Raw genomic sequence first — 24,485 nt, 5'->3', positions numbered from 1 at the left:
CAGCTCTGCTACATCGAGATGACAGGCTGGACCGCAGCAGAACGCTGCCATCCAGCCTGTCATCCCCCAGACACTGAGAAGCGCAGGCATGCTTGCGCTCCTCAGTGTCTCGCTGTGACGGCATCCAGATGAGCCGAGTTCATGTCCAATGAACTCGGCTCACCTCATGCACGTCACTGACAGCGTGGGAGAATTCTCATGCTGAAGCGCTGAGTGCAGGAGAATTTTCCCACGCTGTCAGTGACGTGTCTGAGGTGAGCCAAGTTCATTGGACAAGAACTCGTCTCATTTTTATGCCGTCACAGCGAGACACTGAGGAGCGCAAGCATGCCTGCGCTTCTCAGTGTGTGCGGCATGGCAAGCTAAATGGCAGCGTTCTGCTGCGGTCCAGCCCGTCATCTCGATGTAGCAGAGCTGAAGCTGTCGTGGGAACCATGGAAAGGTAAGGATGATGTTGCTTTATTATTTTACTTTTATTGCAGGAGATCGTTGGCTTCAGCTGGAATGGGCGTGATGGTAAGTATGGTTTAATTTAGAACAATAAAGTATTGTGTCTTTATTTCAATTAAAGGACTTTATTCTGGGTGTTTGTGTTTTCTTTTAACTTTGACTATGGGGTTAGTAATGGGGGTGTCTTGTAGACGCCTCTCCATTACTAACCTGGGCTTGATGTCAGCTGGCATTATAAGCTGACATCAACCCCAGCCCTATTACCCCACTGCCACCGCTACAGGGCAGTGGGAAGAGCGAGACTAAGTGCCAGAATTGGCGCATCCTATGGATGCGCCATTTCTGGGACGGCTGATGGCCGATGTTTCTAGCCTGGGAGGGGGCCAATATTCATGGCACCCTTCCTGGGCTATTAATATCAGCCCCCAGCTGTCTGCCTAGCCTTTGCTAGCTATTAAAATAGGGGGAACCCCACGTCATTTTTTTTGGGGGGTCCCCCATTTTAATAGCTAGTAAAGGCTAGGTATTCAGCTGGGGGCTGATATTAGTAGCCTGGGAAGCTCCGTGGGTATTACCCCCTTCCCAGGCTTCAAACATCTGCCCCAGCCGTCTGCTTAACATCCGCTAGAGCCTAAAATTATGGGGAACCAAACGCCAATTTTTTTTTAAATAAATCCTTTATTTTAACACTACATGACAGGTACAGTAATCAACACTGTCACTGTACTTCATATATATGTGACTGACATGTTTCTATCTATCTAATCTATGTGTGATTCTCTATTCCTTCTATTCTAAATTGTCGGGTACTGCTGCTGAATTGCCGGCCGGCTTTTTTAAAGAGATGGTGCATGAAAACACTATTATTTTTTTTTAATAAATCCTTTACACTAAATGACAAGTACAGTAAGCAACACTGTCACTGTACTTCATATACTGTATATGTGACTGACATGTTTCTATCTATCTAATCTATTTGTGATTCTCTATTCCTTCTATTCTAAATTGTCAGGTATCGCTGCTGAAATGCCGGCCGGCTTTTTTAAAGAGACGGTGCATGAAAACACTATTATTTTTTTTAATAAATCCTTTACACTAAATGACAAGTACAGTAAGCAACACTGTCACTGTACTTCATATATATGTGACTAACATGTTTCTATCTATCTAATCTATGTGTGATTCTCTATTCTTTCTGTTCTAAATTGTCGGGTACCGGTGTATGCCGCTGCTGAATTGCCGGCTTTTCATGTTTCACTGTGGGCACTGTTCCCATCGATTTGGGCAATCACTGTAATGCCACAACAACCATGGCTGTGGCATTACAGTGAGTGGCAGACAATCCCTGCATGATTGGTGCTCAAAAATAGCGCCAGACATGCAGGACATGCTTTTGGTGCACGAACAGTTATCGAACATAACCTCGAACAGCCGAATTTTTTGCAAATCGTTCGAGCTCGTCCAATACCGCCCAAAACAGCTCAAATTTGAGATTGGCGAACAGTTCTAGTCGAACACCGCTCATCTCTAGTTGTGAGATAGGGAGGATATGAGAGATGAGAAGTAGGATTGTTTTGCTGTAGTGAGTGCGGACTTGAAAATAGTGAGGGATTGTTTGAATGCGATGAAGTGCTCGATGGAGTGAGACCTTTTCCATCTCTGCTCCGCAACCCTGGAGGCCCGTCGCAGTTCTTTAGTAAGTTTGGTGTGCCAGGGTTGCCTGTTGATTGTGCGAGATTTGGTATGTGTGAGAGGGGCGATCGAGTCGAGAGCTGCAGCTATTGTGGTGTTATGTGGTGTTATATGAAGCTGCAGCAACATCTGCATTGTGTAAGGAATTTATGTCTGCAAGAGGGAGGAGGGATTCAGAGAGTGAGTGTAGGTCAAGGTGTTTGAGATTTCTGCGAGCGTGTGTAAGTTTGTGGAGTGGGGATTGTGCACCTGGACAGGAGAGGGTAGAGAATGTGAGGAGGTTATGGTCAGAGAGAGGGAGGGGTGAGTTAGAGAGGTTAGATAGGGAAAAGAGGCGGGTGAAGATGAGGTCCAGTGTGTGGCCATCTTTATGAGTAGCTGCCGAAGACCATTGAGCAAGGCCGAAGGAGGAAGTGAGGAATAGGAGCTTAGAGACAGATGAGTGGGAAGTGTCAATGGGGATGTTGAAGTCACCCATTATGATAGTGGGGATGTCAGTGGAAAGGAAGTGAAGCAGCCAGGTGGTGAAGTGGTCTAAGAAAGTGGTGGCTAGCCCTGGGGGTCGGTAAATGACGGCCAGTTAGAGGTCAGAGGGGGAATAGATGCGCACACAGTGCACCTCAAAAGAGGGGAGTATAACAGAGGGTGGCAGTGATATTTGGGTGAAAACGCAGGTATCTGACAGGAGAAAACCTACGCCTCCGCCATGTTTGCCATTGGGGCAGGGGGTGTGGGTGTGTTAGAGGGGGTGAGCCAGGTTTCGGTGATGGCGAGGAACGAAAGTTTGTTAGTAATGAAAAGGTCGTGGATGTAGGAAAGTTTGTTGCAGACGGAGCGAGCGTTCCATAGAGCTCCTGTTAGAGCAACTAAGGAAGTGGGGATTAGTTGGATGGGTATGAGGTTAGAAGGGTTGCGACAGTTTGTGGAAGGTCGTGGATAGGAGGTAGAAGTAACTGTGGGGATATGGCGAGGAGGACCAGGATTTGGAGAGATATCTCCAGCAGTGAGGAGGAGCAGAGAAGGTGTTAGCAGGTGGGAGCAAGAGAGAGCATGAGGTGGCTGTCTGTGTTTGGAGATCCAGGATTGAATTTTGAGGAATAATTCGGAGGAGGAGGTGAGATGAATGGGGAGGATGGAGGGAGAGATGAAGAGTTTCTTACTAGGTGTAGGGATTTGAGGGGTTACTAGAAAGTGGAGGACTATAGAGGAAAAAGTGAGAGCTAACAGAAACATAGTTAAAAGAGAGTAAGTGGTCAAAGTGTTGGTTACCTGACTCCTGCCCTGACTAACTGCCTCTGAAATAACTGCCACTTATCTCCGAAGCCACTTTGCACAAGAAGACGGTGCACAACCCAGCACGTGTGCACCCCTTAAAGATCTTCTAAATATAGAGGGCACACTAAACCATCAGGTGAGGGGCATTGTGGGAGCTGCTTGTGGCTAAATTAGCAGCTGGTCATCTCACCAGGAGATGGCTGGGTGATCAAACACAGAGCTAGGACTCTGTAGGCTCTGCAGTTTGGCACCTCTAAACATCAGATAAAATCTACAGTGGGGATAGGACAGACATATGTGAGTATTGAGTGGAATGGGACAGATAAAGTAGAAATATCAAGCAGAGAATTCTACCAGTGAGTTGAATCAGGAGAGCAGAGCATTAGATGGCGGCATATACAGCAGGCAGAGGAATTGTGCAGGAGAAGAGCATGTACCTGTGTGAAAAGAGAAGAAGACGGGTGTTAGTCCATGGCCTCTGAAATAACTGCCACTTATCTCCGAAGCCACTTTGCACAAGAAGACGCGTGCACAACCCAATATATCAATCTGATTCGAGAAAACGTAATAAACGTGAGCTTATTAGAGGAGTAAATATTCAAAGGGTTCGTCTCTCTGAAGCATGGAGTAGTCACATGTACAGTTTCTGTCAGTGGCGTACTGCCAATGGCGGCAGACTACGCCACTGCTATGGGGCGCGTGGCTGGAGGGGGCCCGTGAGGGCCCCAAGCAGCGTGGGAGCGAGGAGGATAGGTAAGTAGGAGGTTGCAGCGGCAGAGGAGCGGGTTGCGGCAGTGGAGGAGCGGAGCACACACAGTAGCCGCTGCTGCAGCTACCACGTGTGCCCGCTGCTAAAGGTACATGAATATTCCCTCTTCTCCACTCCCATGGGCGTGGAGAAGACGGAATATTCATTCTCTTTAGTAGCGGGCACGGAGGAGCGCTGAGCCCCGGCTCCTGCTGTCAGTGCCTGCCCGCCGCTAAAGAGAAAGCATATTCAAGCTTCTCCACGCCCATAGTCTCGGCGTGGAGAGGAGTGAATGTGCCAGCAGCAGCAGCAGCTCACCTCAGCTTCTGAGAGCGCGCGCAGCTCAGATGCCGACATGAGCTGCTGGAGCAGAGGTGAGGAAGGAAGGTGAGTATAAGTGTTTATTGTTTTATGTGTGCAGTGATTGAGGGGTTGAGGAGGCCACACATACCAGGATACATGGATTGAGGAGGCCACACATACCAGTATTTGGGGATTGAGGAGGCCACACATACCAGGATTTGGGGATTGAGGAGGCCACACATACCAGGATTTGGGGATTGAGGAGGCCACACATACCAGGATTTGGGAATTGAGGAGGCCACACATACCAGGATTTGGGGATTGAGGAGGCCACACGTACCAGGATTTGGGGATTGAGGAGGCCACACGTACCAGGATTTGGAGATTGAGGAGGCCACATTTACCAGGATTGGGGGATTGAGGAGGCGACACATACCAGGGATTGTGGGATTGAGGGGGCCACACATACCAGGGATTGTGGGATTGAGGGGGCCACACATACCAGGGATTGTGGGATTGAGGGGGTCACACATACCAGGGATTGTGGGATTGAGGGGGTCACACATACCAGGGATTGTGGGATTGAGGGGGTCACACATACCAGGGATTGTGGGATTGAGGGGGCCACACATACCAGGGATTGGGGGATTGAGGAGGCTACACATACCAGGGATTGTGGGGGCCACACATACCAGGGATTGTGGGATTGAGGGGGCCACACATACGAGGATGGGGAAATGTACCAGTAGCTGCTGCATTTCTCACTCTTCAGTCTTGCACGCAAGCAGAGGGAAGGAGACCGGGGGCCGTCGGAAGGTGAATATATCTTATTTTTTATTTTATTCTTGTTTTTACAGCTTTTTAATGGTACCTGGGTGTGGAGGAGAGTCTCCTCTCCTCCACACCCGGGTACCATCCGCACATTAGAATGCGCCAATAACGCAAGTACAAATGCAGTCTTGCGGTATTGGCGCGTTCTAATGCAAGTCAATGGCGGCAAAAACGCCGCGTTTCCGAAAAATTAATGGACATGCTGCGGATTTTTGAGCGCAGCATAAACGCTGCAGAAAAATCCGCAGCATGGGTACAGCACATGCGGATTATCATTGGGAACATTGCTGCCCTTCTACCATGCGTTTTTAATGTGTTTCCGCAGCGTTTCCGCAGCTGCAAAAACGCTGCGGAAACGCATTAAAAACGCATTGTGTGCACACAGCCTAAAGGCTGGAAAGTTATGAGAGCTGCTCTTCTGTGACATAGACAAATATTTATTTTTTGTAGGGGGGGGGGCCCAATTAGAGCTTCTGCTATGGGGCCCCATGACTTCTATGTACGCCCCTGCTTTCCGTGTATAAAGGAGACGTGGACTTTATTTATTCTACTTTTTGATCATAGAAGCAAAGGATATTATTCAGAGTTTCTGCACATTAATGAGTACAATATTGCAGCATTACCAATGGAACTCTGTCAATCAAGAAAAGGGACTGACTTTAATTTGAAAATGGTAGGGTGTAATGATCTAAGAAGACATAATTAGCCAAGCCAAGGGTGCACATAAGAGCCCTCATTTGCATCTAAAACATGAAATAATAAATTATAACCTGGGCTATGTCTCCAATAGAAATGTGTAAGCAAATTAATTGGCATTTTGGGAGTGAACCACTCCGTTTAAATGTCCTTTGTACACATGTACTGCTGAGAAGAGTGCTTTTCTTTGTGCACAGGATGATCATGTTAATATTCGTTCTGTGCACATGAAAGCAAAATGACATCCTGTCTAAACAGGTTATTATGGGACTGCCGATTGGCTTCATATAGCAGATCAGCGATCATTTAAAGGCTGAAACTGACCAATGTAAATGCACATTAGATATAAGTACCTGACTCCATGATGATTTTTCCAGAAATAGTACCATTAAAAATGACATTGTCATTATAATGCCACCTGAATACTACCCCTGCTACCCCATTTTCCATACAGAACTCCCTCATGCTATCCCAGTCTCCATACCGAGGCCCCATGCTACCCCATTTTCCATACCGAGCCCCCTCATGCAACTCTATACTCCTTACCGAGCCCCCTCATGCTACCCCATTCTTCATGCCAAGCCTCCCCATGCTACCACATTCTCCATGACAAACCCCACTATGATATACCTTCTCCATATCAAGCTTTCTCATCTCATACTACCTCTTCTCCATACCAAGCCCCCATGCTACCCTATTCTTCTTACCAAGCCCCTCATGCTACATTATTCTCCACATTGAGGCCCCCACACTACCCCATTCTTCATGCTGAGCCTGCCCATGCTATCCCATTTTCTTTTATGAGCCTCCCATGTTACCCCTTCTCCATACTGAGCCCCCTCATGCTACCCCTTCTCCATAGCGAACACCCTCATGCTACCCTTTCTCTATTATCGAGCCCTCCTCCCTATTCTCATACTAAGCCCCTCACCCCATTCTCCATACTAAGGACCATCACATTCACCATACCAAGGCCCCCACCCCATTCTCCATACCAAGGCACCCCCGAGTATATTTGTCTCTATGAGTCATTACCTGCTGCAGGATTTGGCTTTTCCTTCTTCATGGTGCTCTGCAATGACATCAGTAGGGTGATGAGTTGACCTCATCGCGCTGCAGTGACATCAGCAGCATGAGTACATCTCTGTACATTGGATCAGGGAGCTGATTGGAGCTCAACTAACCCAGTGTCACGCAAGGTGTGGGAAAGACTTAGTGCAAAACAGAGGGAAGAGGGAAAGGGAGCCCAGACACTAGGGAAAGGGGGGAGTGGAGACCTCCTAGTCTGGTCTAGTGTCACCCAGCCTCAACTATCGACCCTGTATTGGCTCTTAACCAATTGCCGCACGCGTTCCTCGCCCTGTCTTTCCCTGGCGTTAGACTCAGGCTAGGGAAGGGAGGAGATGAGCACTAGCCGATCTCCACTGAACTCAAAAGACTAAAAGGAGGGACAAACAGGGCAAATTGCTTAGCTTTTAGATGACTCCAAACAAATATGCACATGTCCTCAAACACCAGAGAAGAGGAAGTACTGCTGTTGCTGAAGTCTTCACTAGGAGTAATAAATATCGCCGGCAACTCCCTCTGAAACACAGAAGGTATTTATACACCCAGGCCAGGTAGCCGCTGGGTCCTAGAGAAAACCTCAAGAAAATGTGTATAATGCCAAATGTAGAGATCTCCTGCGAACAACTGTAGGGCGACTGTCTGTCACCTCTGACACACCCGTGACAGTACCCCTTCCTCTACGAGTGGCCTCCGGACACTCAGGACCGGGTTTCTCAGGATAAGAGGTGTGGAATGATCGAACCAACCTGGGAGCGTTCACCTCTGACGCTGAAACCCACATACTCTCCTCTGGACCATAGCCTTTCCAGTGCACCAAGTATTGTAGAGAACGACGTTGGAGACAAGAATGTACAATCCTTGAAATTTGAAACTCCAGATTGTTGGTATATGCAACAGTTGTGGACTTCTTTGTTTGTGTGAAGGAGGACTTTATGCTGATCTGACAGTAGATGGCGATGTTGTGTAAAGTTTCCTTGTTTACTGTATTGTAAAAAGAAAAAAAATCTCTCTTGTATTTTCTGTTTTGTTCTTACTTCCTGGTGCAGTACTGTGTGACTGTGCGTTTTTTCCTTTACCTCATGTTCTGAGAAGTAATACCTTGTTATCCCAAGTACTCTGCTCTGTGAAGTTTCTACTGCAACTGTGGGTATCCAGAAGCTGTGCAACACAGATTACCATCAACTATTACTGGGGGCGGTGGTAGAGGTGAGGGCTCAAGAGGTTCCATATACTTTTTGAGTAAGGGCCTGTAGAACACATTGTGGACCTTAAGGGCCTGAGGAACTTCAAGACGAAACGCTGCTGGGTTAATGATGGCGGTTTATTTTATAGGGACCAATAAACCTAAGTCCCAGTTACCAAGAAGGAACTTTCAATCTTATATTCCTGGTAGACAACCACGCAAGGTTATTTACATTCAAGTCCAGACCTGGCAAGCATTTTCTGTTAGCCATACGTTTATACCTGTCTCCCATGATCTTTAAATTACTCAGAACACCCTGCCATACCGAGGAAAGCGACAAAGCATACCATTCCACCTCAGGAACTCCTGAAGCTCCTCCCCCACTAAAGGTACCAAACTGTGGGTGATAAACGTATGCACCGAAGAACGGTGACCTGCCAGCGGATTCTTGACGATGATTATTAATGGCAAATTCTGCCAGCGGTAAGTAAGATGCCCAATCCTCCTGATTTTCGGAGATGAAACACCTGAAGTAGGTCTCCAAATTCTGATTGACACGCTCGCTCTGACCATTCGACTGAGGGTGAAAGGCAGAAGAAAAGGACAGCTGCACCCCCAGTCGAGAACAGAATGCCTTTCAGAACTTGGAAACAAACTGGGTCCCCCAATCTGACACCACATCGGAGGGAACCCCGTGAAGCTTCACAATCTCATTTATGAACATCTGTCTTGGCATTTGGAAGTGCAGGCAATGTGACAAAGGGAACCATTTTACTGAACCTATCTATTACCTCCAAAACCACCGTTTTGACTGCAGAAACTGGTAGGTCAGTAATAAAATCCATGGACAAGTGTGTCCATGACCTACTAGGGATAGGTAGCGGAAGAAGAGTACCAGATGGACGGGTATGAGAAAACCTTAGAACGCGCGGAAATACTACAAGCAGCTACGTGTTCAATCACATCCTGATGTAACCCCGGCCACCAATAATGATGAGAGAGGAGGTCCGCGGTTGCCTTACCACCTGGATGCCCAGAAAGCACAGAGTTATAATGCTCTTTAATTACTTTGTGGTGCAGATTTAATGGTACAAATAACCTTCCTGAAGCGCAGGAGGCAGGAGTGTCCCCCTGAGCCTCCAACACCTCACCCTCCAGTTCAGAATACAGTGCCAAAATGACTACCCCTTTCTGTAATGTTGGGACAGGGTTCTCATGTTCACCACCACCAGGAAAGCTCCGGGACAAAGCATCACTCTTGACATTTTTGACCCGTGGATGAAAAGTGACATCAAAATTGAACCTAATTAAAAAACAGGGACCATCTGACTTGCCTAGGTTTGAGATGTTTAGCTGACTGGAGATATGACAGGGTCTTATGGTCAGTAATAACAGTAACAGGATGGACAGCCCCTTCCAACCAATGTCGCCATTCTTCGAACGCCAATTTGATCGCCAAAAGTTCCCTATTACCCACGTCATAATTTCTCTAAGCCGAAGACAATTTTTTTAGAAAAGAAGGCACATGGACGCCATTTACCAGGGGACGGACCCTGAGACAACACAGCCCCAATCCCGAAATCCGACGCACCAACATCCACATAAAGGGTTGGGAAACATCGGGTTGACTGAGTATAGGTACAGTTCTTTAAAGAAGAAAAAACCTGGACTGAGGCATCCGACCATTTGGAAAAATCAAACTCCTTCTTAGTCATGTCAGTAAGGGGTTTCACAATTACAGAGTAATTTTGGATGAATTTCCAGTAAAAATTAGTAAAGCCCTCAGGTTCTCGGGACGTTCCCAATCAAGGACTGCACGGATCTTCTCCGGATCCATCTGAAAACCTGAAGACGACAACAAGTACCCCAAAAACTGCACCACCTGAACAGCAAAAACACATTTTTCCAGTTTGGCATAAAGTTTGTTGTCCCTTAATATCTGAAGAACCTGCTTAACATGCCCCCGATGAGTTTCAAAATCTGGTGAGTAAACCAAAATATCGTCCAGATAGACCACCACAAACCGCCCCACCAAACAATTAAAAATATCATTTATGAAATGCTGGAATACCGCAGGTGTATTAGTCAAACCAAAAGACATAACCAAACTCCATTCGTCCCCTTCTCTGACTCTAACCAGATTGTAGGCTCCCCTTAGATCCAACTTGGAGAATACCTAAGCTCCCACAACCTGGCTGAACAAATCAGGAATCAGAGGATTCCTGTCCCTTCTTCAGACTCTCCACAATGAAATCCTTCATGACTTATCTCTCAGGGCCAGAAAGATTATACAGTCTGGATTTCGGTAGTTTAGCACCGGGGGTCAGGTAATAGGACAGTTTTAAACACAATGAGGAGGAAAATCCTGACTCCCCCTCTCAGAAAAAACATCCTCAAAACCAGACAGAAAAGCAGGTAATATTTCTGTAGAGACAGTAGCAAGGGAAATATCTAAACAATTTGCATGGCAGTAATCTCCCTATTCAATAATTTCCCCGCTTGCCAGTCCACCAATGGCTTATGTTTAACAAGCCACGGAATACCCAAAACAATCGGTGTAGGAAGATTGTCCAGGACATAGCAAGGAATAATTTCACGATGAACTGACCCCACCCTCAGTTTTACATTATGTACAATCTGAGTAAATGCTTTCTGTGCAAGTGGCGCCGAGTCGATGGCAAAAATGGAAATAGGTTTATCTAAAGTACAGCAAGCAAGACCATGAGTCTTCACAAACTCAGCATCAAGCATGCTGACTCCGGCTCCGCTGTCAACAAACACAGAAATTTTTGTCGGTTTAGCACCACCTCTGCTGTCAGGACAAAGCGGGAACTGCAGTTTGGCCTCAAATGCACCACTTGTTTATCTAACTCCAGACTACCAAGAGTTAATCGAGTCTCCTTTTGTTTAGGAATTGAAGGACAGGTCCCATCAAAATGGCCTTTTTTCCCACAACAAAAATATACACCTTTTATCTTGCGAATCTCCAGGGAGATGTATAATGCAGAGACACCCCCTAACTGCATGGGTTCCTACACCTCCCCCAGTACTGGTTCACCCCAGACTGCTCCCCCCGACAGAGGTACACAACCCCGACAAGAAGGCCACGGAGAAGGTGGTCTCACCTGTCTATACTGAAGTCATCTATCAAGATGTATGGCCAACGACATGGCAGCCTCCAAGGACTGAGGGGTTTCATATAATGCCAAGGCATCTTTCAACCTTTCAGTAAGCCCCTCACAAAATTGACTTCTAAGGGCTGAGTCATTCCATTTGGAATCCGTTGCCCATCTACGGAATTCCGAACTGTACGTTTCTACTGACCGATTCCCCTGCAGAAGGCTATATAGCCTAAACTCAGCCAAGGAGACTCGGTAAGGGTCATCATAGATGAGGGCCAAGACCGAGTCCTGCGGTAAAGAAAACCCTCACGTCTGAGGATCTCTCTGCAGTACAGCGATCACAATTCAAACCTGTTGCTCCTCATTTCCGGAGAAGTAAGGATGAAGTTTGAAATACAGTTTGCATGCCTCCTTGAATACAAACAAATTGTCCCTACCTCCTGAAAACCTGTCTAGGAGGGAAACTTTGGGTTTAGGCTGGACAGGCCTACCTGCAGAGACCCCCACATTGGCGACCTGTAACCGCTGATGCTGCTGCTGTACCTCACCGCGGACATCATTCACCTCCAGCGACAGCATGTGCAGCCGCTCTGCGAGCTCTGCAACTGAACCCATACCAAGGGAGAAAGAGAAAAAAAAAAGGTCCATGCCCAAAAACACACAGAGAAAAAAAAACCAAAGTGTCAGTTTTCTACTTTTTTTTTCTCCTTTCAAAATGTGCTCGGCCGGTGATAATGTCACGCAAGGTGTGGGAAAGACTTAGTGCAACACAGAGGGAAGAGGGAAAGGGAGCCCAGACACTAGGGAAAGGGGGGAGTGGAGACCTCCTAGTTTGGTCTAGTGACACCCTGCCTCAAATATCGACCCTATATTGGCTCTTAACCAATAGTGTTCCTGGCCCTGTTTTTCCCTGGCGTTAAAAACAAAGAGCCCAGCCAGAACAGTAAACAGATTTTTTTAAAAATTCCAAAATCAAATTAGAAAACAGGAAAAGGCAGTGGTAGTTACCAGCCATGATGTCAAGGAAAATGCAGAACAGGACGCAGCAGGGCCCCTTTTGTTAGAAGGAGGTAACACAGGTGCAGAATGCTAATGAACAATCACTCTCATCCTCTCATCCTGATTGCCTAGCACTAAAACTGCACACAGATGAAACTTGGAATAGGGTGCAGGTCACATACATGTGGCATCGTGCCTAGCCAGCATCCTATTAGACGCCCCTACTATTCGATTAGGTTGGATGCCCGGCACCCTATCCGTGTATCACAGAGGTGCCAGCCCCTAATTCACAAGGTCACCATTAATGGGCCTGGCTGTGTCCTGTCAGATAAAAAAGTGCAAAAATATCATATGAGGTATTAGTTAATATTTTGGCCAAAATACGTAAGGTCGCAATCCCCGTCAAGGGTCCCCACGATTTTGCGAGTCCCTACTTTATCGTTATCTTCATTCTGCACCTGTGTTACCTCCTTCTAACAAAAAGGGGCCCGCTGCGTCCTGTTGTGCATGTTCCTTGACATCCTGGCTGGTAACTACCATTGCCTTTTTGCTGTTTCCCCCTTTCCCTGGCGTTAGACTAAGGGTAGGGAAGGGAGGAGAGGAGCACTAGTCAATCTCCACTGAACTCTACAGACAAAAAGGAATGACAAACAGGGGAAATTTCTTAGCTTTTAGACGACTCCAGAAAAATGTGCACATGTCCTCAAACACCAGAAAGGAGGAGTTACTGCTCTTACTGAAGACTTCACTAGGAGTAATGAATATCGCCGGCAACTCCCTCTGAAACACAGCATTGGTCCTAGAGACAGTCTCAAGAAGATAGTAACAACTAGTGTGGGATATATAAATCCAAACCACCACAAAGAGTAACTAAGGTTTAAAATATATTATATTTATTGGTATTCTTTAAAATTAAAGATATAAAAAAACAGTGGATAACCCATACCACAGATGTAGGGTGTTAAACCATGAATCATTACAAGAGATGTATATACATGCTACTACTTGGCAATATATTTGGGAGGTAAATGATACTGAATTGGGCCCTAATATGCATAGAGAGATATATATTTAACAGGTGAACAGATCAATCCACATCAAAAGATATACACATGCATAATAAATAAGAGCCCAGATTACCTTAAGCCAATGTTTGTATGAATGAAAGCATGGTAAACACCCACCGCTCCGACGATCGTTTCGACACCTTTTTCAAGGAGCGCTGCATATGGGGTGTGCATGTGTTCATTTATATAGGAGTGATGAGATTGAGTTAATCCCCCACAGCTGTGTGAAAGGAACTGCAGAGCCATGTGGCGCGCATGCCTGATGACTTAGCAGTAGTGTATGCTTATTAATATTATTCACACACACACTAATTTCATTTACATTCTTGTATTTGTTCTATGCACTTTCCTTTTGTAACTGTTTTACATTTCGCACTCCCAACACACACAATTTTTTATTGTTAATCCATATTTACATAATGGGTCTAATAGGTTTTGGCACATTCAATGGATAATTTTAATTTATTTATTTATTTATTTATTTTATTTTTTTATTTTTTAATTTACTTTGCATGTATATTGTAGGTTTGAGATACAATAGTTAGGGCATGTTGCAGATTAATTGTGTGAGGTTGAGGTATGTACTCTATGTGTGTCCAAAGAATATATCTTTAAGAATGTTTATTAATATTTGTAAATTAACCCGTTTATTTAGGCTATGCTTGGCGCATAGGATAATTATATATGGTATTTGTTTTGGGTCTTGATGGCCTGTGTGATATAACAATCTTAGATTTATATATACGCACATATAGTATATACATGCATTTGTACACTCATACATATTGTATGCAGCAGTCATTGTTATATATAAATTTTTCCTTCTCATATACATCTCAGTCCCTAGTGGTATAATATACATGTGCACCCGTACACTTATATATATATCACGCATTGGTACTGTTATATATAAAATACTCTCATTTTCTCATATACATATTTATCTTACTCTCCAGCGATAATATTCATTCAGTCTCTTCACTCATTCACCCCAATGTAGTTATAATACTTACTGATGCTTTAGCAGACAGGTCGCGCATGCAGGAAGTCTTTGACTTCCGGCACTTCCCCACACGGATCATGTGACCACTGGCACGCACGTTGCATAGCAACCGAGTGCTTGCTGGTCACCGTCCGTGGAAGGAAGTTGCCTGATAGGAAGCAGTCATCAGGCATGCGCGCCACATGGCTCTGCAGTTCCTTTCACACAGCTGTGGGGGATTAACTCAATCTCATCACTCCTATATAAATGAACACATGCACACCCCATATGCAGCGCTCCTTGAAAAAGGTGTTGAAACGATCGTCGGAGCGGTGGGTGTTTACCATGCTTTCATTCATACAAACATTGGCTTAAGGTAATCTGGGCTCTTATTTATTATGCATGTGTATATCTTTTGATGTGGATTGATCTGTTCACCTGTTAAATATATATCTCTCTATGCATATTAGGGCCCAATTCAGTATCATTTACCTCCCAAATATATTGCCAAGTAGTAGCATGTATATACATCTCTTGTAATGATTAATGGTTTAACACCCTACATCTGTGGTATGGGTTATCCACTGTTTTTTTATATCTTTAATTTTAAAGAATACCAATAAATATAATATATTTTAAACCTTAGTTACTCTTTGTGGTGGTTTGGATTTATATATCCCACACTAGTTGTTACTATATTGATTGAGTTTGGCGGTGGAGGTTAATTTCCTCCGTTCGGATACCATCTGGAACCTGTTTAGATAGTCTCAAGAAGATGTCTGTAATGCCAAATGTAGAGATCTCCTGCAACTAACTTCAGGGCAACTGTCTGTCACCTCTGACACACCCGTGACACCCAGGAAGTGTCGGCGCGTTCAGAGATTCATTTGTATTTGAGTCATAAAGACGCAAATACAAATGAATGCAACACTCTTCATCCCTCATCCAAAAAAATGTTGGTTCTGTTAACGAGTCTGGAGGAGGGAAATTTAATCCCTAAGTTGCCGAGCCAATTGTAACATTATTGACCAGGCCATAGAATTGAAATCTGACCAGTGTCACTTCATGTGGTAATAACTTCAACGTATCCCAGTGATCCTGAGATTTGTTTTTTTCGTGACACATTTTACTTTGCTTGTTGTAAATTTAGATCGATAGGTTTTGGGTTTATTTGTGAAAATATCATAATTTTGATGAACTTTCAATGTTTATATGCTCAAAGTTGTTAGTCATACTGTACAAATACCATTTCCCATATGTTGCTTTAGCCACAATTTTTTTTCTTTAAAAGGAATAGTACGAGAAAATGGACTCCACAATTTCTTACCTAGTTTCTTCTGAGCACACTGATACCCCATGTGGTCAGAAACCTCTGTTTGGAGAAAGGGCCAGGCCCGGAAGGGAAGGAGCACCATTTGAATTTTGGAACACAAATTTGACTGAAATAGATTGTGGGCATCATGTTGCATTTCCATGGCCCCTAGGGTACCCAAACAGCAGAAAACTCCTAGAAGTGACCCCCGTTTTGTAAACTATACCCCTCAAGGATTTTATCCAGGGGTATGGTGAGCATTTTAAATCCACAACTACTACACAGAATTTGATAACATTTGGTCTCCACATTGAAAATGTTCATTTAATTTTTCACGAAAATGTTGCTTTAGCCCCAAATTTTTACTTTTGCAAGAGGTATCATAAAAAAGGTGACAGCGCGATTTGCTGCCTAATTTCTTCTGAGCAAGGCGATACCCCACATGTAGTCAAAAAGTTCTGTTTGACACACGACAGGGTTTGGAAGAAGCGACATTTGGTATTTTGAATGTAAATTTGACTACAATGGATTGCAGAAATCATGTCTCATTTGCAGAGCCCCGGAGGTACCAAAACAACAGAAAGCCCCACAAGTGACACCACTTTGGAAGCTAGACCCATCAAGGAATTCATGTAGGGGTTTGTTGAGCTTGCTAAACCAATGGGTGCTTCACAGAACTTTTTAAAATGTGGATGTGAAAATGAAAATTACTTTTCTATGCTAAAATATGGTTTTATCCCCACCCCAAATTTGAAATTTCCAGAGTGTATAATAGGAGAAAACAGAAACTTAAATTTGTTATGCAATTTCTTCCGAACATAAAGATACTGTCACGCAAGATGGATGAACACTAACAACTAAAGACAACAAAGGAAACAAACATGGGGAAAAGTAACTTAGCTTGAGCCAACTTTAGAGAGATTATTCCTAACGTCCTCCAAGCACAAAAGAGAAAGTAAGCAGACTGCAACAGCTCCAAGCCTTCTCAAGAGAACAAGTGAATATCACCGGCAACTCCCTCTATCAAACAGCAAGTATTTCAACAGCCAGGCCTGGGTGTCAGTTAGCCAGAGGGAGGTAGACGCTGGGTCCTAGAGTGAGACAGATAAGAAGGTGTCTGTAATGTCAAACGAAAAGATATTCTGCAAACAACTCGAGGGCGACTGTCTGTCACATCTCACACACACATGACAGATACCCCATATGTGACGAAAACTGGCACATGGCATGGAAAGAGCGCTATATGATTTTTGAAGCATAAATTTGTCTGGAATAGATTGTTAATGCCAAGTCGCATTTGCAGAGCCCCTGACAGGTCAAACAGCTGAAACCCCCATAAGTGAACCCATTTTGGAAATTAAACCCCTCAAGGAATTGATAAAGGGGTGTATTGATCATTTTTAACCTACAGGTGATTCACAAAACTATAACATTTAGATGTGAAAACAAAAAATTTAATTTATTCCACTAAAATACTGTTTTAGTGCCAAATATATAATTTACATGTGATATAATATGAGAAACTGGACCCCAGTATATGTTATGCAATTTTTACTGAACATGGCAGCACCCCATATGTGGTTGTACACTACTGTTTGAGCACACGGCAGGGATCAGATTGGAAGGAGCTCTACTTGACTTTTAGTACGCTGATTGTTTGAATAGCACGGTGGCTCAGTGGTTAGCACTGCAGCGCTGGGGTCCTTGGTTCAAATCCCACCAAAGACAACATCTGCAAGGAGTTTGTATGTTCTCTCAGTGTTTGTGTGGGTTTCCTCCGGGTTCTCCGGTTTCCTCCCACACTTCAAAGACATACTGATAGGGAATTTAGATTGTGAACCCCAAAGGGGACAGTGATGATAATGTATGTAAAGAGCTGCGGAATATGTTAGTGCTATATAAAATAAAGATTATTATTATTATTATTATAGATTGTGGGTCCTTGAGACAAGCCTCTGAAGTGCCAGATCAGCAGAAACCCCACCAGGTGACCCCATATTGGAAACTTCACTGCCTAAGGGATTCATCTAGGGGTGTAGTGAGTATTTTGAACCGACAGGTGCCTTGCAGAATTTCATAACATTGGGATGTGTAAATATAACATTTTAGTTCTAAAAATGTCATTTTTGTATTTGCTGCAAATTTGTCAGTTACACAAGGGTTAATAGGTAAAAATGGAACCCACAATTTATTGTGCAATTTCTACCGAATGCGGTAATACCCTATATGTTGTCGGAAACTATTATTTCCTTCAACTCGTCCAAGATGTTGGCCCCAAAATATACAGATGCCATCAACAGGCCAGAGATCAAGGATAAGCTCCAACGCTTCCAAAATAACATGTACGAACTTAAAGCAGAAGGCGTACACCTGGCAGTAAGGAACCTTAACAACATACTCTATGCCATGGCAGAAATGTCCGACCCAAAAAGATGTAGCAACAAGAGGTTGAGTAAACAAAATCCCAACAACTGGTTTGACAAGGAATGTAAAGCTATAAGGAAGGTTCTAAGAACGACCTCAAATAAAAAACACAGAGACCCAAACAACTCTACTCTGAGAGAAAATTACCACACCATGCAACAAAATTAGAAATCCATCCTCAAAAGGAAAAAGAAAAAACACATTTCCACAAAACTCCTCCAACTCCAAGATGCCCTTGAAGACAACAGCTTTTGGGAACTATGAAACCACCTAGGATCCAACCAAAAAAGCTACAACCTCCATATCCAGACCAGGAACATATGGCTCCAGTACTTCAAGGACCTTTACAAAGACATCCCAAGTGGGGGCGTGGCCAGGACCTCAATGTGAGAGGAAGTGTGTGTGAGGAGCTCCTGCTGAGCTGAACACAATAGAGGCATAGAAAAGGCAGAGTGCCGGCATTTTCACCTCAATTACAGCACACATGGGGCCACGACATGCTAGGACACCGGCATCCACTCCAGGGCCAGTGATAGCGACCGCACTGGACACCTTTCTTCAGAAGGACTCAGCACCTCATGGTGTCCCGGAGCCATCTTGGCTGGAACAGACCGGGATGCAGCAGCTTCAGACAGAGCACAGAGGTGAGGGGAGTGGGAACCAATCTCAGCTTGCAGCCCCTGCTGATGTGGATTTGCCGGGGCAGATAACAGCAAAAAGCCAAGGCAGAGCTGTGGGAGTCGTCTCCTCTGCAAATAAGACTGTTGCAGCTCACATGAGGTGCACATCAGAGCCCCCCTCCCCCTCCTCCCCTCAGACAATTGCACAAATAACAGCATGTGCTGCTGATCATCCCCAGCCCCCATCAGAAGATGGAGGGACCTTCTCTATGCATTCCCATGGGAAAAGGAGCAGACAGGCAGCCGGGGAGATTGAAGGAGAGCGGAATATTTTCACTGTCCATGATAAAGGGGTGGAGACTTGTCCTCTTCCCCTGGCTGTACTGAGGATGAATGGCGGGTTGGGAGCCTGCAGTTCTGTGCCCCCCCCCACCCCCCATGGCAGAAGTACCTAGAGCATTTACCCTCCAAGACAGACTTCAAAAACCTTATAAAGGAAGTCAAGGATACCTGCAGTTCAGAGATTGCTTATGTGAGACAAGACCTGAGGCACTTGGCAAATCGTATAGAAATACTGGAGGAAGATCATAATACTACTAGAGCTCATGTAACCAAACTACAACAAGTGACCACCCAGCAAGAATCAGTGATGCAGGATATGCATGCCCACATTGAAGATCTTGATAATAGGGAAGAAGAAGCAACATACGGGTGAGGGGTCTCCCCGAGTCGGAGGGGGGGGGGATCTCAGAGCTATACTTCAGGAGATCTTCAACTCTATCCTGGGTGATAACCAGCCTGCCTCGATCAAATTTCATAGAGCTCACAGAGCCTTGAAGCCAAAAGGTATTACAGCATTTCCTGCTTGCATGACTTTGAGCTGAAAGAAAAGATAATGGCCAAGGCAAGGGCCCAGAAAGCCATAAAGTATAGGGGAGGCGGACATCCAGCTCTTCCCGGACCTGTCTAGAATTACCCTGCAGAAGAGAAAGCTGTTAGAACCCTCCTGTTAGTTTTTTTTCTATTTTGTTGGTCACATGACTTTCTGCCTATATAATCCAGCTCCGCCCTTCTGGCCTTACTGGACTTCAGGGTTACATTTACTCTTAAGCTAGCCAGGTGCCTTGTACCTTACTCTGTAGTTTGCTTGGTCTTTTGACCACTAGTACTTTTTGTTTGTCTTTGCTCTGCTACAATTTCTGTTAGGAGGTGTCCAACTATATCCCTGTCCTTAGTTCTTGTAGGGACCCCTCCCTTATATCTATAGGTGTGCGTTCAGACTAGCCGAGGACTTAGGCGGGTCTGTTCACAAGGAACAGGTCCCCCGCTGCATCGTAGGGAATCAGCTTAGTCCTATTGTAGGGACAGTTTTCCTATCTTTCCTTAGTGTTTGTAGCAGTTCGTAACAGTAAGTCCAGCCCAAAAAAAACACTCTAAGGAAAGAAATCCAGATTTCAGCACAGTGTCAGTTCAGGAGTTGGCTCAACGCCTGCACGGACTGTCTTTGGAGGTGGCCGAGCTCCAGCAACACGTGAGTAGCTGTCCTGGAGCTCATTTTGTCGAACCGAAGGTAGGACTGCCAGATTTTTTTATGGTAAACAGCAATATTTTTTTTCCTTTAAAAACGCTTGTTTATTATATTTTCGTTTAAGACCCAGATCCTCGGGGAATGAATCACAGCGCATTGGGTTTATAATGTCACTTTTGCGCAAAGAACCACAGGGATGGGCCTTTTCTCTACAACCTAATGATCCGTGTTTTAGATCTGTGGAAGATTTTTTTTCTGCTATGGGGTTGTTGTATGATGATCCTGATCGAGTCTCATCTGCTGAAACTGAATTAAGACGTTTGAAGCAGGGATCAGGTGATGTGGAAAATTATTGTACATACTTCAGAAGATGGTCAGCTGAAGTGGAATGGAATGACTCAGCATTGAAATGTCTGTTTCTTGCTGGTCTAGGTGAAAGGGTTAAGGATCTGCTGATTGCCTTCCCAAAACCTGGAACCTTGCAGGAGGCAATGCAATTAGCTATACGTGTGCACAGGAGACTGCGTGCTAGGATTAATGAAGAGAAATCTACTGCTATGGCAGCTCCTAGTTTGCAGAGGGTCTGCTCAGAAGGTGGAGAACCGATGGAGATTGGGGCCATGTCACCCCACTCTCAGGAAAAAGACCGCAGGTTTGCTAAGGGATTATGCTTTTATTGCGGTAAATCTGACCACTTTATTTAGAACTGTGTGCTTCGTTTGAACAAGGAAAAAAAAAAGGTCAGTTACGCCCGTATAGCTTGTTCAAACTCAAAAGGAGTATTTCTTTCTGGAAGCACCTCATTCCAGGAGGAGTTGTTTGAATTTCAGGTATTTGTGGATTGTGGTTCTACACTCAATGTGATTGATGAGGGATTTTTGGAAAAATTTAAATTAGAATCTAAACTTTTGTCATCCCCTATTTCTGTGGTTGCTGTTGATGGCTCTCCCTTGAAATGTATTACAAGGTTTTTGAATTTCCCCTCACCATTAATGGTATTCACCAAGAGAATTTGGATTTGGCGGTATTAAATAATTTGCCTTCTCCAGTGGTTTTGGGGTTACCTTGGTTAAAATTGCACAATCCTGTACTGGACTGGTCTACCAATGAAATTAAGTCTTGGAGTCCTAAGTGTTATGATAAATGTTGTAACGGTTGCATTGCTGCTGTGAAAGAGGGGAATTACCTGTACCTATTCAGGATTTTGGAAGGTTTTTTCTGAGAAGGAGTCGCAAGTTTTGCCTCCTCATAGGGACTATGATTGTACTATTGAGTTTGTCCCTGGAGCTACTTTTCCCAGGAGTCGCTTATTTAATCTTACTATCCCTGAGAGAAAGGCCTTGGAGGAATACATACAGACAAGCTTGGCCGCCGGTCACATTAGACCTTCTAAGTCACCTGTGGCTGTTGGATTTTTTTTTGTAAAAAAAAAAGGACGGCGGTTTACGTCCATGTCTGGACTTTCGCGAAATTAATAAAATTACAGTACGCAATTCCTACCCACTGCCATTAATTCCTGACTTGTTCAACCAGTTAGTGGGGGCCAAGTGGTTCTCTAAAATTGATCTCCGGGGGACATACAATTTGTTATGTATGAAGGAAGGTGATGAGTGGAAAACTGCTTTTAACACTCCGGTGGGTCATTTTGAGAATCTGGTTATGCCTTTTGGTCTTACCAACGCACCAACGTTTTTTCAGAACCTTATTAATGACATCCTAAGACCATTGATCGGTAAGAATGTGGTGGTGTATTTGGATGACATTTTGATTTATTTGCCGGATCTGGAGTCTCATTGGCAGAGCGTACGTGAGGTATTGCAGTTGTTAAGTGACAATTCACTTTTTGCTAAGCTGGAGAAATGTGAGTTCGCTGTGCAGAGAATTCGTTTTTTGGGCTACATTATCTCCTGCGAGGGCTTTGAGATGGACCCGGTGAAGGTTCAGGCGGTACAGGAATGGCCTAGGCCTATTGGTTTGAAATCGATACAGAGATTTTTGGGTTTCGCCAATTATTACAGAAAATTCATTAAGAATTTTTCTATAATTGTTAAGCCGCTGACCGATCTCACCAAGAAAGGTGCGAATACGGTCCAGTGGACTACTGAGGCCATTGAAGCTTTTGTGTATCTCAAGGAGAGGTTCAGTGCTGCCCCCATCCTTATGCAAAACCTACAAAAGACAAAAAATATATCTCATACCCTACCATCATTATAAATAAATGTAAAGCTTTACATTTATTTATAATGATGGTAGGGTATGAGATATATTTTTTGTTTTTTGTAGGTTTTGCATCTTTTTGCTAGTGTGAACATGCTCCTATTTCTTGCATGTGTACCATCTTAGTCCTCAGTTCACATTGCTTGGTTTTTTGTCTTGTTTGCATTCTGTGCAAATTAGGGGTGTGGCATCCCCCTTGTTGAGCTGGTTAGTATATATGTAGCTTACCACGGGCTTAGGTGGTCTGATATTGGGACCCGGTTCTATTTGTCTACTCTTTTTTATATGCATTATTTCAACTTTGATATACAGTAAGGTTTTTAATATAGACAGTGTAGGACCGTCCCAATTTAGGGTCACCTTGTCGCTGGTGGGACGGCTTGTATACTTTTTTTGATCAAAAATAGTTCACTAAGTACCCTATATTTCATATGCAACTTTGCTTTACATTTATTTATAATGATGGTAGGGTATGAGATATATTTTTTGTCTTTTGTAGGTTTTGCATCTTTTTGCTAGTGTGAACATGCTCCTATTTCTTGCATGTGTACCATCTTAGTCCTCAGTTCACATTGCTTGGTTTTTTGTCTTGTTTGCATTCTGTGCAAATTAGGGGTGTGGCATCCCCCTTGTTGAGCTGGTTAGTATATATGTAGCTTACCACGGGCTTAGGTGGTCTGATATTGGGACCCGGTTCTATTTGTCTACTCTTTTATATGCATTACTTCAACTTTGATATACAGTAAGGTTTTTAATATAAACAGTGTAGGACCGTCCCAATTTAGGGTCACCTTGTCGCTGGTAGGACGGCTTGTATACTTTTTTTGATCAAAAATAGTTCACTAAGTACCCTATATTTCATATGCAACTTTGCTTTACATTTATTTACAATGATGGTAGGATATGAGATATATTTTTTGTCTTTTGTAGGTTTTGCATCTTTTTGCTAGTGTGAACATGCTCCTATTTCTTGCATGTGTACCATCTTAGTCCTCAGTTCACATTGCTTGGTTTTTTGTCTTGTTTGCATTCTGTGCAAATTAGGGGTGTGGCATCCCCCTTGTTGAGCTGGTTAGTATATATGTAGCTTACCACAGGCTTAGGTGGTCTGATATTGGGACCCGGTTCTATTTGTCTACTCTTTTTTATATGCATTACTTCAACTTTGATATACAGTAAGGTTTTTAATATAGACAGTGTAGGACCATCCCAATTTAGGGTCACCTTGTCGCTGGTGGGACGGCTTGTATACTTTTTTTGATCAAAAATAGTTCACTAAGTACCCTATATTTCATATGCAACTTTGCTTTACATTTATTTATAATGATGGTAGGGTATGAGATATATTTTTTGTCTTTTGTAGGTTTTGCATCTTTTTGCTAGTGTGAACATGCTCCTATTTCTTGCATGTGTACCATCTTAGTCCTCAGTTCACATTGCTTGGTTTTTTGTATTGTTTGCATTCTGTGCAAATTAGGGGTGTGGCATTCCCCTTGTTGAGCTGGTTAGTATATATGTAGCTTACCACGGGCTTAGGTGGTCTGATATTGGGACCCGGTTCTATTTGTCTACTCTTTTATATGCATTACTTCAACTTTGATATACAGTAAGGTTTTTAATATAAACAGTGTAGGACCGTCCCAATTTAGGGTCACCTTGTCGCTGGTGGGACGGCTTGTATACTTTTTTTGATCAAAAATAGTTCACTAAGTACCCTATATTTCATATGCAACTTTGCTTTACATTTATTTACAATGATGGTAGGATATGAGATACATTTTTTGTCTTTTGTAGGTTTTGCATCTTTTTGCTAGTGTGAACATGCTCCTATTTCTTCAATGTGTACCATCTTAGTCCTCAGTTCACATTGCTTGGTTTTTTGTCTTGTTTGCATTCTGTGCAAATTAGGGGTGTGGCATCCCCCTTGTTGAGCTGGTTAGTATATATGTAGCTTACCACAGGCTTAGG

The sequence above is a fragment of the Phyllobates terribilis genome, unplaced genomic scaffold, assembly GCF_046119375.1.
Source record: "Phyllobates terribilis strain yellow unplaced genomic scaffold, ASM4611937v1 Scaffold_1__5_contigs__length_1240528914, whole genome shotgun sequence".
NCBI classification, from domain to species: Eukaryota; Metazoa; Chordata; class Amphibia; order Anura; family Dendrobatidae; genus Phyllobates; species Phyllobates terribilis.
The sequence above is the reverse complement of the archived record's forward strand: the minus strand, read 5'-3'. Positions refer to the sequence as shown.